Source organism: Strix aluco, chromosome 9, assembly GCF_031877795.1.
Source record: "Strix aluco isolate bStrAlu1 chromosome 9, bStrAlu1.hap1, whole genome shotgun sequence".
Lineage (NCBI taxonomy): Eukaryota > Metazoa > Chordata > Aves > Strigiformes > Strigidae > Strix > Strix aluco.
In genome coordinates, this window is record NC_133939.1 from 2,832,683 (window position 1) to 2,845,504 (window position 12,822).

The 12,822-nt window shown below is 41.7% G+C and overlaps 1 protein-coding gene across 7 annotated transcripts in view; it reads left to right on the forward strand.

Annotated features, from left to right (window-relative positions):
• Positions 1-12,822, forward strand: part of PAK2 (p21 (RAC1) activated kinase 2) — a 48,031-nt gene that overhangs the window by 10,721 nt on the left and 24,488 nt on the right. The window contains exon 1 of one of the 7 annotated variants that reach the window (XM_074833411.1): positions 6,389-6,518. The exons of 5 other annotated variants lie outside the window; for them this stretch is intronic. The gene's annotated coding sequence lies outside the window, so the exon portion shown is untranslated. Of the gene's footprint in view, positions 1-6,388; positions 6,519-8,757; positions 8,974-12,822 lie in introns of those variants that run through there. One more of the 7 variants, XM_074833410.1, reaches the window with a different exon arrangement.

Here is a 12,822-nt window from a genome sequence, read left to right on the forward strand (position 1 = left end):
TTTGGAAGCTCTTCTGCTTCACAGGGTGCTGGTTATCCTGCGTTGTAATTTTCACAGCCCTTTTGTCTGTTCACTTGGTAACTGTTCTTCATTTCGTATTTTTATTTTTTTAAAAGTATTTCATTCTTGAGCTGCAAAATCAATTTTTGTGATCCTGGTGCTGCAGCATCCAATATAAACAGTCATAGATGGCTAGATATAATTTGTGCCTAGTTCTCCATCAGTAAAGCAGGGATAAAATAGTAACTTCTGTGAAGTACGCTAACATAAAATGGTAGGATGTATTACATCACTTTAAACATTTGATAAATTTGTTTGACTACTCCCAGTTGGTGTTTAAACCATTGTGCATTTATTTATATATGTGTATGATAAAAATATCCTAAACATATACTTGATTTGTGAACTGTAAGAAGCATATGTAGCAGTAATAATACACAGAAGTAGTTGGGGTTTATCTTTTTTCTTTTTCTGCTTACTGGCCTCTGTAGTTTTCTTGTAGGCTTGGCAAAAATTATTTTCCACATCAGCATATGAGGAAAAAAGATGTGTTGTTTTTGAACTATGATACAATTTTAAGGTTTTTTTGACTGATCTTTCAATATATTTTGATTTGTAGCTTGTGCACCGGTTCTAGCTGGTTTGGATTAGTTTCTTCAGCATTTTAGATAAAAACCTGTTTATGAGTGAGAAGAGTGAGAGAAGTAGTTTTACTAGGAATGACTTAAAGAAGGAAATGTAGAAAATTAGTTTAACAACTCATTCTGGCAGCCAGTTTTTTGAATTCAAATTGTTCTTTCCAGCTTCCAAATGAGTGCTTTGGCTCTCTGAAAGACATACAAGAACAATTGCCCAAATTTCAGGGAATTGCTGCATTAAACTTTACATTAATATGCTGCTTGTATGTGTGCAAGTAATTTTAAAGTAGAAAACTTACAACAGCATGCAAGACAAACCAGGGCAGAGTCACAAAGAGAGTACTGGAGTGTGAACACAGGTGAATGATTCACAGAGCCAGTTTGCCTTGCTCACTTTTCCCCGTGTTGTTCTAGGTATTATGGTTTGCTGTTTCTCTGGTGGTGAACGCAGGTCTTCATGTCCAAAAGTTTTGGATGTAGCTACCTTTGAAATTCATGTTGATTTGAGTTGTGACAGCTGCAGTTTGTGCTTTTTGTACTGTTTATTGCTGTTTGAAATAATGGAGGACTGTCTGTGATGTGCAATGATCGCAGTATGACCCATCAATAGTTTTACCTCTCCTAATAGAGTTAAATATGCCAGGAAAAAATAGGCTAATCACTTGTCTCTTTGTATAAAATTTGTAAAGCTTTAAACTTCAGCACTATAATGAAGTTCTCTCAATGACAATCTTGAAGTGCTCATACAAACTATGTGCGGGCAGTAGTAGTGTTAGTGAGGTTTTGTTGCTGAGCTCTGGGGAGTACTTCACTAAGATCTGATGCCATCCTACAGTCCTGAGCTGCTGTTGGTAGAGAAATATTGGAGTGACCCTTCCTGAGTGTGTTGCTTTCTCATTTATTTTTTTTTCTTGTTTTGTTTTAATAAATTGACAGTCTCACTCCTAAACTCATAGGACACCCTGCATCCTCATCGAGATCTATGGCTGGCTATGCCTCTTCGCAGGGAAACTAATTTGGTGTTGTCCCCTGTTCTCAGTTTTCTTCCAAGTAACTGCATCACTAAACACTGTTTTGTACTTTTCCTGTTACCAAAAGCGGCCCGGCTGTGGTGGAGGGTTTTCAGTTTTGCTGATGTGGGCAGGACCCTGGTTTGGGGCATAAGTGCCAGACCTTGGCAAAACCATTAGTGGCAGCAGTGCTATCTGCAGCCTTGGGCGTGACTGCACTGATTTATGTTTATAGGTTATTCTTGCAACAGTGAAGTGTGGAAGCTATGTGTTTCTAGGAGGGCTTAAGGCTTGCACAGTTTGTGCATACTAGCCAAGAACAGCTTTCCCAGCTAGTGGCAGGTGAACTTGCCTGGTGCAGAAGTGGGATGCTGCAGGGAACTCTTCTCATGTAGGAGTCAGCGTTTGAAGAAGTCATTGTACTTGTCTGTCATGGCACAAATGCAGTGTAATTCTCCCAGGAGAAATGATGTCGTAATTTTCTGTGTGGTACTACTAGAATATGCCTAGGAAATGAGTTATGTCCACCCGAGCTATCTCTGTGTTATGGTGTAGTGTTTTGGGTTTTTTTTTTTAAAGACCTGTTGCCATGCTCAAGTGCTTTTTGCATTCACAGATTCTGCATTTGATTTCTTGTAGACTTTGCTCTTTCTGGCTGACTTTATGTTCATGAAGGAGTAAGCACCTTGAGCTTGAGTCTGTTCACGTTCAGGTTTTGGCAAACCATTCCAAGTGGTTGTGATCATCTGAGCAGCAGTGCACTGTACTGGTGTCCACTGGTGAGCACCATGGCTGGGAAAACTGACTTGAAAGAGGCAGAATTTCCCATTGTGTCATTCTGTGCCAGGCTGGCACTGTTTCACAACGCTGTAAGAAGAGTCAAGGGTTTGACCCCCAGGGCTGCTGAGCTGAGCTGAAGTTACCACTATCCGGTAGTGGTAACTGCAGTTGAAGCAAGCCTTGGCCAGCCACTAGAGAGAAAGAGCTCTATTCTGAGTGCGTATGAAAAAGATAGCTTTTTCTGGAGGGAGTGACTTTTCTCTTCTTTCCCCTTTGTCTTTTCCCTTATTATTCCTTTTTTCTGTGGCTGACATTTGACAGCTCTAGGGAGTGACGGATCCTTTAGTCTTGGATTCTTTCTCTTTTTTTTTGTCATCGCAGTACACACTGCATGTTTCTTCTTCTTTTTCCAGTTAGCCCTGGACCTGTAATTTGAATGGGTAATGGCCTTATCATACCTTTGCCCTATAATATTTCCAGTGGTTAAAAAATGCCTTTGCTTTCTATTAGAGTTACTGGTGATCTCTTTGCACAACAGCAGTAGCCTGACATTTTTAGAGCTATGTCATTGCTCTATTGAGTGGTGATTGTCTAGGTTAAACAGCTGTGAATGCTGTTAAAAATATAGAAGTGCACCAAGCTGTATAGGTAGCTCATGCAGGGTAGCCTTTATTCAAATAACTTTTGCTCTGGAATGTGTGTTCCCTCCCTGCCTGTAAATGCCAGGTTTAATTAAGAGAGAATCTCAATGATGAGATTCAGACTTCATTTTTTTTTTTTCTTCTTGTAAACTTTCCCTACTTGCCCTTTTCCCTATTCTCCTTTGATCTCTAGAAAACCTCAGCTCATGAAAATAAAGGCTGAAAAGTGTCTTCTAGTTAGTGAAATATGAGTAAGCACCAACACCTTGAATCATGGATTTGCATGGGATGTGCACGCTGCAGGCTGTCTTGTCTGTCTTCAGTTGACTCAGGTTTTTAAGTAGGTAGACAGGGGTAAGTAATTTCCTTGTTGAGGGTTGAATAGGCTTTTTCAAACACCTTTGAGTACATGTTATCATTATGCAGCATTGCACAATGGTTCGTTGAAGGAAAACTGTGGCTGTGGGCTGTATAAAATAAAACGTGGCCTGAATTCAGCTGGTAGGCGGTAACTACCCAGCCCCGCGGCTGAGGGTGGAAATGGGTCCTTCTTGATTTAATTCCTCCTCCATCTCACTCTGGGACCTGCAAGGGCTGCCTCCCGGAGCAAGGTGGGAACGGGCATCCACGGCTGTCAGCTTAGCCTTCAGGCTCATTTCTGTGCGCTGCTGTCATCAGCTGGCAATAATGACGTCGGAGCCTCGCTGAGTGAGTTTTCCTGCCAAACTTAGGGGAAATGGGAAATAAAGGCAGTTGGGAAATCAATTCTGAGGCCCGTCTGGTACTGTCACTTGTGGTGTTTGAGCTGTTTCAGAGGTGATAAAGCAGAGAAGAGGTTTCTAGTTCACCGGTGGTAAAATACACCACCACAGTTCAATAGCCAAATTTATATTATGAAGCAGAAGTGATGATGCAGGTGGGAATTGATTGCTGTGCATGGTTTAAAGGGAGATGTATCACAAGACTCGCAGGTGGCTGCTGTATGCAGTGAAGTCAAGTATCATTAATTTGCTTAAATCTTCTATGCACTAATGGGCTTTTACCAGGACTGTTACACATCTTGTCTCTAGTCCGTGCCTCTTCAGATTTTTTTCCTGTTGATATCTTTTTCAGTCACAAAACATAGCTGATAATTAAGAAATTATCCCCTCCTCCCAAATTCATGAAGTCAGAAAAGGAAAATTTGGGAGAAAACTTTGTCCTTACCAAGGTTTCTGCTATTGCAGTTTCATTTATTTTTTTGCTATATATACAGACTTTGTGAATCTACTCTGTCAGTTTGGAAGGCTGCCAGGATCTTAGAAGTGTCATCTGCTTCCCTTTATCAATGATTATATGAAAGTTGTACTTTATTGTCCCTGCACTGAGGGGTGAGGATGATTTAGGTGTAAGTGTTGCGTGGTGAAGAAGTACTAGCTGAGATACGCTTGTTTGTGTCAGCTGTCTAGGGCATGAGGTGGTGATGTCTACCACTGGTTGCTTCTTAGAAGATTGGGATCTGTTTTTATTTCGAAAATTACATTTTCACAGACTGGTTGCTCATTTTCAGTGCACGGCTTTGCACATTTGCTAAGTGCCTTAAGGAGTAAATAGTTGAATTGCTTTAGGTTGTAATGTACTTTGGCAATGGGTTTGAAGAGTATTTTTATTTAGGAAGTCTTAGTAACCCTTTCAAATACCCCATGAATAGTATATTTATTTTCTGTAACTTGGTTTATGGTAAGCACATCTCATTACAGTTTTGGAGAGATTATTCCTTGTTCTGAACAAAAGATAGTTTCTGCTTTTTTTCCTTCCTTTTTTCCCCAACTCTCTTCTTCACTTGGCAATTAAATGGCAGTTATTTTTCTCTGTGCTATGTTTTCCCTTCTATTTGTGTGACTCAGCAAAAATCACAAGGAAATCGAGGGTCGGAAAAAGACAAATTGGAAAGAATTTAGCTGTGTACGTTATATGTGTCATCCAGTCTGATTTTGCAAAAGATTGAGGTTCTCCTACACTATTGTTAGAGTGGGAGTATTATGTGCTGCCTGTGCCACGTGTAGTAGTAAAGGGAAGTGAGCAAGAAAGGACCTGTGCATAAACTTCGTGGTTGTAGCCTTTCTGGTTGAAGGAGGCAAATTGCTGCTTGTGGCTGTTAGTCTTGAAAAAAAAAAAGACACTGGCAATTTATTGGCTCCATTAGTGGGCTGGCCTTGCTGAGCAGTCAGTTTGGCTAATGTGTGTCCCTTTGTAAATCTTAATGAAAAATTTATGTTTGACAGGCTCGGGTATTTTTTATTTCTGTTTTTTAGCTGTTTTCTCAACTGCATTATTTGAAGGGGGTATCTTGCTTCTTTGTGCTTGTAAATTAGGGAGATCTGTGCTTGTTCGGAGTATCTTAGGTTAGTCTAGTTTCCTCTCCCCTTGCCGTGAAGGAAAGTTAAATAAAAATAACTGTTAGTTTTCGCAGGTATGTGGTTTGGCATTGACCAAACGCTTTTATCTGAGACCCCCTAAAGCTGGAAAGAGATGTTTCAGCAAGTCCCGTGGAGATGGGTGCCTGCCTTTTAGAGGTGGGAAGGCTTGGAGAGCTGCGTGTTGCGTTACAGCATCTGCATGTGTTTTTAATAACCGTAGGTGGAACAGATTATCCTGCTGGCTCTTACTGGTCATTATCAAGGTTACTCTTGTTCTTGCTTTTGCATAAGTCCTCTTTTGGCAGGCAGAAGATCTGTGACTGCGTTTGCCAAGTCTGCGAGAAAGTGATTCTTTGTCTGCCGCTGCTGTTTTTTTGCACAACTTCTCTGAGTTGAAATGAAGAGATAAGTATTTTCAGTCTCTGAAGGTAGTCTCATACTGTTCCAGAAAACTCCTTTTTGGATCTGATTAAATAAACCTCATGGATCCAAATGCTTCAAGTTGGAAAGCAAAACATCCAAAAAAGATTTGTTTTGCTTTTCGTGGAGAAGACAGCCTGAGATTTGCTGGTTCTATGAATTTTTCTGCAGCAGTGAAATAATTTCAAGTTGATGAGCTGCTGAACTAACATGCTGTTAGAGATGGGGCAGGAAGTGAGCAGTGGCTAGGTAGCACCATCTGAATAAAAACTTGTCAGAAAGCAGCTTTCAACTAATCCCTGGGAGGAAGTGAGCTATAATCAGTACTAAGTGAGCTAATCACAGGAAATCTATTGCTCAACAGGAGCCTTTAAAAAAAAAAAAAAAAAAAAAGGCGGGGGGGGGGGGGGGTGGGGGTGGCAGGGGAAAAACGGGAAAAGAAAAATACCCATGCAGTCATTCTGCTTTTGGACTCTGAAATCTGTTAGGTCCAAGAAAATGGAATATCTGATGAAATGAGCAGACCTCTGATCTCCACTTAAAAACTGCACAATGTGTGTATCTGTTTGCCCTCTTTTCCAGAATAATGAAGCATCAAGTATCATCTCCTCCAGTGAGGTGTTTTTTCAGGTAATAAAAGGTGGTGATATGGGGAGGCTGAGGATAAGCTAGCTATCAAACCACTGGAGGCTTGGGGTCAATGTACTGGGAATGAATCTCCAGACATTTTCAACGAGGATTTTTTTTTTATAATATAAACCAAGAGTGGGGCATGACTACCTTAAATCTATCGTGTTACATGGGTCTTTCCTTGGAGCATCACACACTAGCTCTTTTATTGTATTGTTTTTAATTACTCTGCGCTTCTTTTCACTTGACATCTGCCTTGGAGATTTGTTTGCACGACATCTATTTTGCTATTTTCCTCTGCTCTGGACCTGGCTGTCCCGGATGCCGCTCTTTGTGCGTGACAAATGTTACCAGTAGTACCCTATAAGGCTCTACAGGAAGACAGCAAGTGACAGCCGCTGCCGTGCAGATTGCTGTAAGGGTAACTCTCTTTTGTCAACCCTCATGCCCTCTGCTAGAGCTGGGACAGGGAAACGCACTTACCGTCAGGGCTTTTTTCACTTTTGAGCTGTTCTCTTTTCTTCTTCCATTCCTTCTGTTGGACAACAAATGGTTTTGCTGTGTTGCTTTCAAGCCCGGTGCCTGCTGCCGGTGACCACGGCCCCAGATGTTCTGCAGTTCTCTTTGCAGGAGTTCAGATGATGTCCCAATAAGGTCCTGCAGCTGTAGTGGCACATCAAGGATTATGATTTCAAAAGCAAAGTGGTTATGTTTCTTAATGCATTGTTAGCCTGAAATCCGTTACTTCTGCTTTTTGGTCAGCCCTGCAAAATACACTTAAATTTGATGTTTGTGTTGCTCCTGTGTTACATTGCAAATAGTTAGTTGAGTAAGTTTTACCTGCAATCCACAGAACAGAGTTCAGTTTGCAGCTCTCTGAGCCTCTTCTCAGGATATGTACGTACAGAAGATTTGATTTATTTCACTGATTTAGTTCTGGCTCCTCAGAGATCTGTTGCTTAGGTGACAGTGTAAAGCCAGGATACTGTGTGTCAGGAGTAGGAATTTCTGTGCGTGTTATCAAACAGCTCTGAGCTTGATGTATTTTGTTTGTGTGTTGTTTGTTGTTTTTTTTTTTTCCCCAAGCAGTAGTCCGATTTACTTTTACATCAAATCCCAGGCAGTGAAATACAGATGCAGTCTAGACTCCTCAAATACATTAATTTCAACATTTTAAGACGACAAATTCAACTCATTATGATATCAGAACTTCCGACACCAGCTGTTTCATTTGACACATGGTACCATCTTTCTACCCCTGCTTTCAGTCTTACAGTATTAACACTGTAAGACTGATGTGTATGGATTCATAAAGCATATTTAAAACTGAATCTGCTCAAGTGCTCCAGGAAAAATGTGACTATGCACTATAGCAGATAGGATAATGATTGTCTTCAATTTAATTTTATTTCCTTTTAGTCATTCTGCAAACAAGTTCGAGAGGAAAAATGTTTGTCCTTTTTTAGAAGTCAGAGGAGCTAAACAGCAGCCCCGTGGTGGAGAGGACCCTCCGTGGTAGAGCCTGCAGCCCAACGAGCACGTTGCTTCAGCTGGGACGGGAGTGCATGTCAGCCTTGGTACCGATCACGAGGGAGGCCAAGGGAGCCAGGACCGGCACAAGAGCTGTACTTAGGAAGTTCTTCAGGAAGCAGCCCAGCTTTATGCTCACACAAGGGGGAATTGAGGGAGAAAAAAAAAAAAAAAAAACCAGCAACAAAAAACCCAAGTCAAAGCCAGAGCATTCAGACTAATGTACTGCAGCAGTGTGTGTTTAACATCTTTCTGAAAATGCTGCCCAATTCTCACTTTCTAGCTTTTACTCACTGTCAGGGTTATGTTTCTGGGTGTTTTCCCACCAGTGCCAGTGACAAGAACTGCTGTCTCTCTTATGTGACCTGGGTATACCATAGATTATTGGGCCTTTTTCTTGCCCAAAAGGAAGGAGGAAAGTGAGCAGCAGAACTGACTCCTGGAACGTTGTTGTAAAAATGAAACTGAACACACGTGCAAATTGGTCACTGCAGGTCTTTTCAGGGGCTGGGAGGAAGAGTGTGAATTAAACAAGGAGCTTCCCTGTGCTTGTCTTGCCTCAGCTTCACCAGGCAAAGTGGAAGGAGGAGAGTTACACTTTGAGGAACTTGGCTTCATTCAGATCTCCCACTGTTAGTGGTGAGTGATTTAGGACAGCACAGACCCTGGCTGCCTGCTTGACACTGCCTCTGCAGCAGAGGAGAGAGCGTGTTTGCTCTTCAGCTGCTGCAGTTCATGTTACGATGGTGTCTAAGGCTGCTGATGATGAAGAGAGTACTTCCATTTTTTTGCTGCCCCAGTGCAGGGCAAGAAACCTTTGTCACAAGTAGGGGACAGCTATTGGGAGCAGTGTCATATACTGGAGATGAGGACTGAGAATCGGAGCCTTGTGGTCACCAGCACTGGTACCTGTATGTTTTGTGGGGTAAGCAGCAGAACTGTTGGGGAGAAAAGCTTTTAGCTCTTTTTGTATCTTTTTTGTTTGTGCGAGTGTAATGGGTTGTAGCACTGTCCTGTGGTGGGAATGAATCTGTCTGAAGTCTGTAGTTACGTATTGTTAGCAGCTTCACAGCTTGTCTCTGTGGTTCATTCCATTGCTTTCTAGTTCTTGTAATTGAATGTAGTGTGACTAGTGATTGTGGGGGAGCTGATGATGTGCTTGAATACGTTATTATTACTGGTATTATCTTCGCTGGCAAAGATTAAAGTGAATCTCTTTCCCCTGATTACATCCTCTTCCATATATTACCTTTGCTGCTTCTGTCATCTTTCCTCCAGATTTAGCATACTTTTATGAGGCTGCTCAACCTTAAGTTAAGCATTTTAGTAAATGTCTCAACCAAGCTAAAAAAACCCCACCATTAATTGTGTTGTCTGATTCTGTCAGAGAAATATGAACCTGACATCCCCTCTGCCAGTATACAGACTCCTGGCAGGCACTGGAAGAAATGAAAATTCCTTTGGTCCTTGCAATTCCCTGCATGAGCCATGATTCAGCAAGGGAGCCACGTGGGGGATGGTGCAAGAGTGATTACGCATAGCTGCTGTGAAATGAACAGGCTCCTTTTCCTCTTCGGGGAGTGAGAGAGCAGAAAAGGATCTTCAGGGTGTATTTGCACTCCCTTTTTTATTTTCTTCTTTTTTTAATCCTTCCTCCAGTCTTGGCCCATAATGCCAAACCTCCGCAGCAATTTCAAAAGTACTTCCTGATGCGGTGGAAACTTTCCCTGCATAATGAAGACAGGGTAAGGGTAAAGGAGACAGGAACTGCTCTTTTCTTCTGCGCTCTGCTGTCAGAAGGAGACTAGCTGTTTGGATTTGAACCTGAACCTGACTGATTTTTAACTTCCAATGATGACTGAAGGCTCAGACTTCTGTTTCCTGAAGTGATCGGTTGTGAGTGGAGCTGTTGTAATTTATTTAAACTATGAGTTCAAAGCTGCTGAGCACTGAAATGGTCCTTTGTGCAAAATAGTTTTGGATCTAGCACTTTATTTTAACAATGGTTTTTGAAACAGCCACTCAGAAATTATACTAGTTTGTGTTATTAAATAAATGACATCTCTTTAAGTTTTTCCTACAAGCTGAGGTTTTACTAAACCGCAGGTGTAATGAGCATGAAGGATTTTGTTTAACTGCAGATGCTGGACCTTGTCCCTCAGATGGGAAGCCGATGCCTGAGCTCTTTCTGCCACTCCTGTCAGCTCTACTAGCCCCGCAGCTTGCCCTCCTGCAGCTCATTTTCGTCCTGTAGAGCTGCTGGGCTCTACTTGGAGTGAGGTCAAGGATCTTTCCGAACACTTTGAAAACCAAATGGCTGATCAGAGCTGCAGCTCTGCGGGTTCTCACAGATTATGCCAGCTTCCTGAAGCACCTGATTTTCTTATGGAATAGATGAGTTTTGGATTTCCATATACTTGTTGCTTAACAGTTTCTTCTCTTGAGCACGCAAGGTGTGAAGGAATAATTTGTTTCAGATCAAGAAGCAATACTATGTGATGATCTGACTTGGGCTGCTTGTGTCACTGAAAATGAAGAATTTTTGCTATAGTGAGAATGTTAGTTTAAAAATATGTATACAGAAGTGCGGTAAATGTTTTAAATTTGCAGCCTGAATACCACATTACAGCATGGTTAATTTGGTGACTGGGCTTTCCAAGGGAGCGTGGGGGGAATTAGTATGAGCTTGGAGGGCCAAGTCTGTTCTTGTCCAGTTTCAGATGCAGGTTAGGTGTTTATCCTTACATCCTGCTCTTGCTAATATCAGGCAGCTCAACTGCACAGATGGAGGAAATAATAAGGTTTATTTTAGAAAAATAGAAGAGGCTACTCATGATGTTGCTTTTCTTCATGTAGTATATAATTTTGGTGTTAAAGTTATGTGATATGCTTATTTACCTACTACGATTTATTTAGCTGTCTGACTGTATTCCTTTGTTCAAAAGGAGGAGTGCTTTCTTTTAAATGTCTATTCCCATGTGGATAGCTAAGGACCCTATATCCTACTCCTTTCTGAGATTTGATTAGCATAAGGGAAATGGATTATGGTCCCTCTACTGCCATCACTCCCAGCCCAACTTCAGCAGGACTCTTGAATACCATATATCTGATTTGGTGGCTCAGACCAGAAATTTGTACATCTCAAATTGGTAGCACACGCTTTGTGCAAACAATATGTATTGTTAGGGAACGTTTGGAATTAAAATTCCTGTGGGTAGGCTGCTCAGACCTGCTGTTAGGTTGCAGGGTTCTTAATCTTTTCCCCATATTGCAGTGTAGGTGCTGGAAAATACAGAAGATCCTGTAGATAACTTACAACATCTGAAAGAGCAGTCAGTAAGTGAATTTGGAAGACTGTTGGAGGATGGGAATGGCAGTCTGATTCACAGCTGCATCCCTGCAGACATGTTCAAGTGTTGCAGGTCTATTTATCGCTCCATCATCAGGCAAAGGGCTTGAAGGCAGGTTTGTCTAGGTGGGTGTTGCACAGCTTTGACTGCTGTTCCCCATCAGTCTTTAAATAGATGGGGCAACCCGCACATGTCCAGTTTTTACTTGCACTGTCAGAACTTTGGTTTGTGCTGCTTGTGCCTCTGGAGGTATTTGTATGGAAATTACATGCTTTCATGGGCATTTATGGTGATAATTAATTTTAATCTCTCTTCAGCTTCATGACATAAAACAGTGTGCTCTTGTACTGCTTGAATTTGGGCTGCTAGCCTGATTTGTTTTTCTTTGTTGGGATTTGACTGTATTCACCCACCCAGTGAAATGATAGGGAATGGCAGTCCACATGTTGTTAGTTCTGCTGCGAAGACACACATCAAGTGATCACATGTGCAAGATGCACGTGTTGTGCCAAGATGTTGTAGAGCACAATATTTGTACTTTGGAAATAAGGTGTGATAATTGAGAGTGGATTGCACTGTCTTGCCCTGACTCTTTTGAATGACGCTGATAATGATTAATCAAGTGGAGTGGCTGGGACTGAGTCATGCTTTGGGGCTATGATGGGCAGCTCTAGGCCATTCATTTCGTGAGAGGAGGAGGAGGAGGTCAGCTCGGGGGAGATGTGTTAGCTCCTGTTCCAAAGAGGTAGCTTATCATTTGAGCATCGAAGGAATGAGGGGCATATTTGTTATTCAGCTGTCATTGAGAGGTAATTTCTGTAAGTCTTTTTGTGCTATTTGCTCTGTAGCAGAGAGGCTCCTTGTTTCTTGGTGATCAGAGAAAAGTCTCCAGGATATTACGGGGAGGGAGGCCTCTGCCAGTGCAGATTTTCTTGAATGTGGAATGTGTCATGTAGATGCTTTATTGTGCTGTGGTTTTAGCTTTAGCAGCTATTTGTTCATGATCTCGCTCATGTTTTTGTTAAGAACTCGAAGAGGTTTGTGGTGATATTATTTATTCGTTTTACAAATGGAGAAAGTGTGGCACAAAGTGGTGAAGCGATGCAAGTCCTCATTCCAAAGTGAAATGGATCCAGTGGACCTTAGTCCCGTGTTCTTTAATGTAGGCTGCCTAATTTGGGTAGAGATATTCTTAATACGACCTGATGTGGACAGTGTGCTGAATTATGACTTATAAAAAGCTATTCTTTTCTCCCCAAGATCTTGTCTGACAAATGGCAAGAAGGAAAGCACCTAAGGCTTTTAAAGGTGTTTGACACTAAAGCATGAAGCTCTTTGGGCTAAAAGGTGTTGTACTTACACCCTTCCGTGTACTATCCTTTTCACGTACGCAAACTCTCTGTGAACAGATAATGAACCAGATC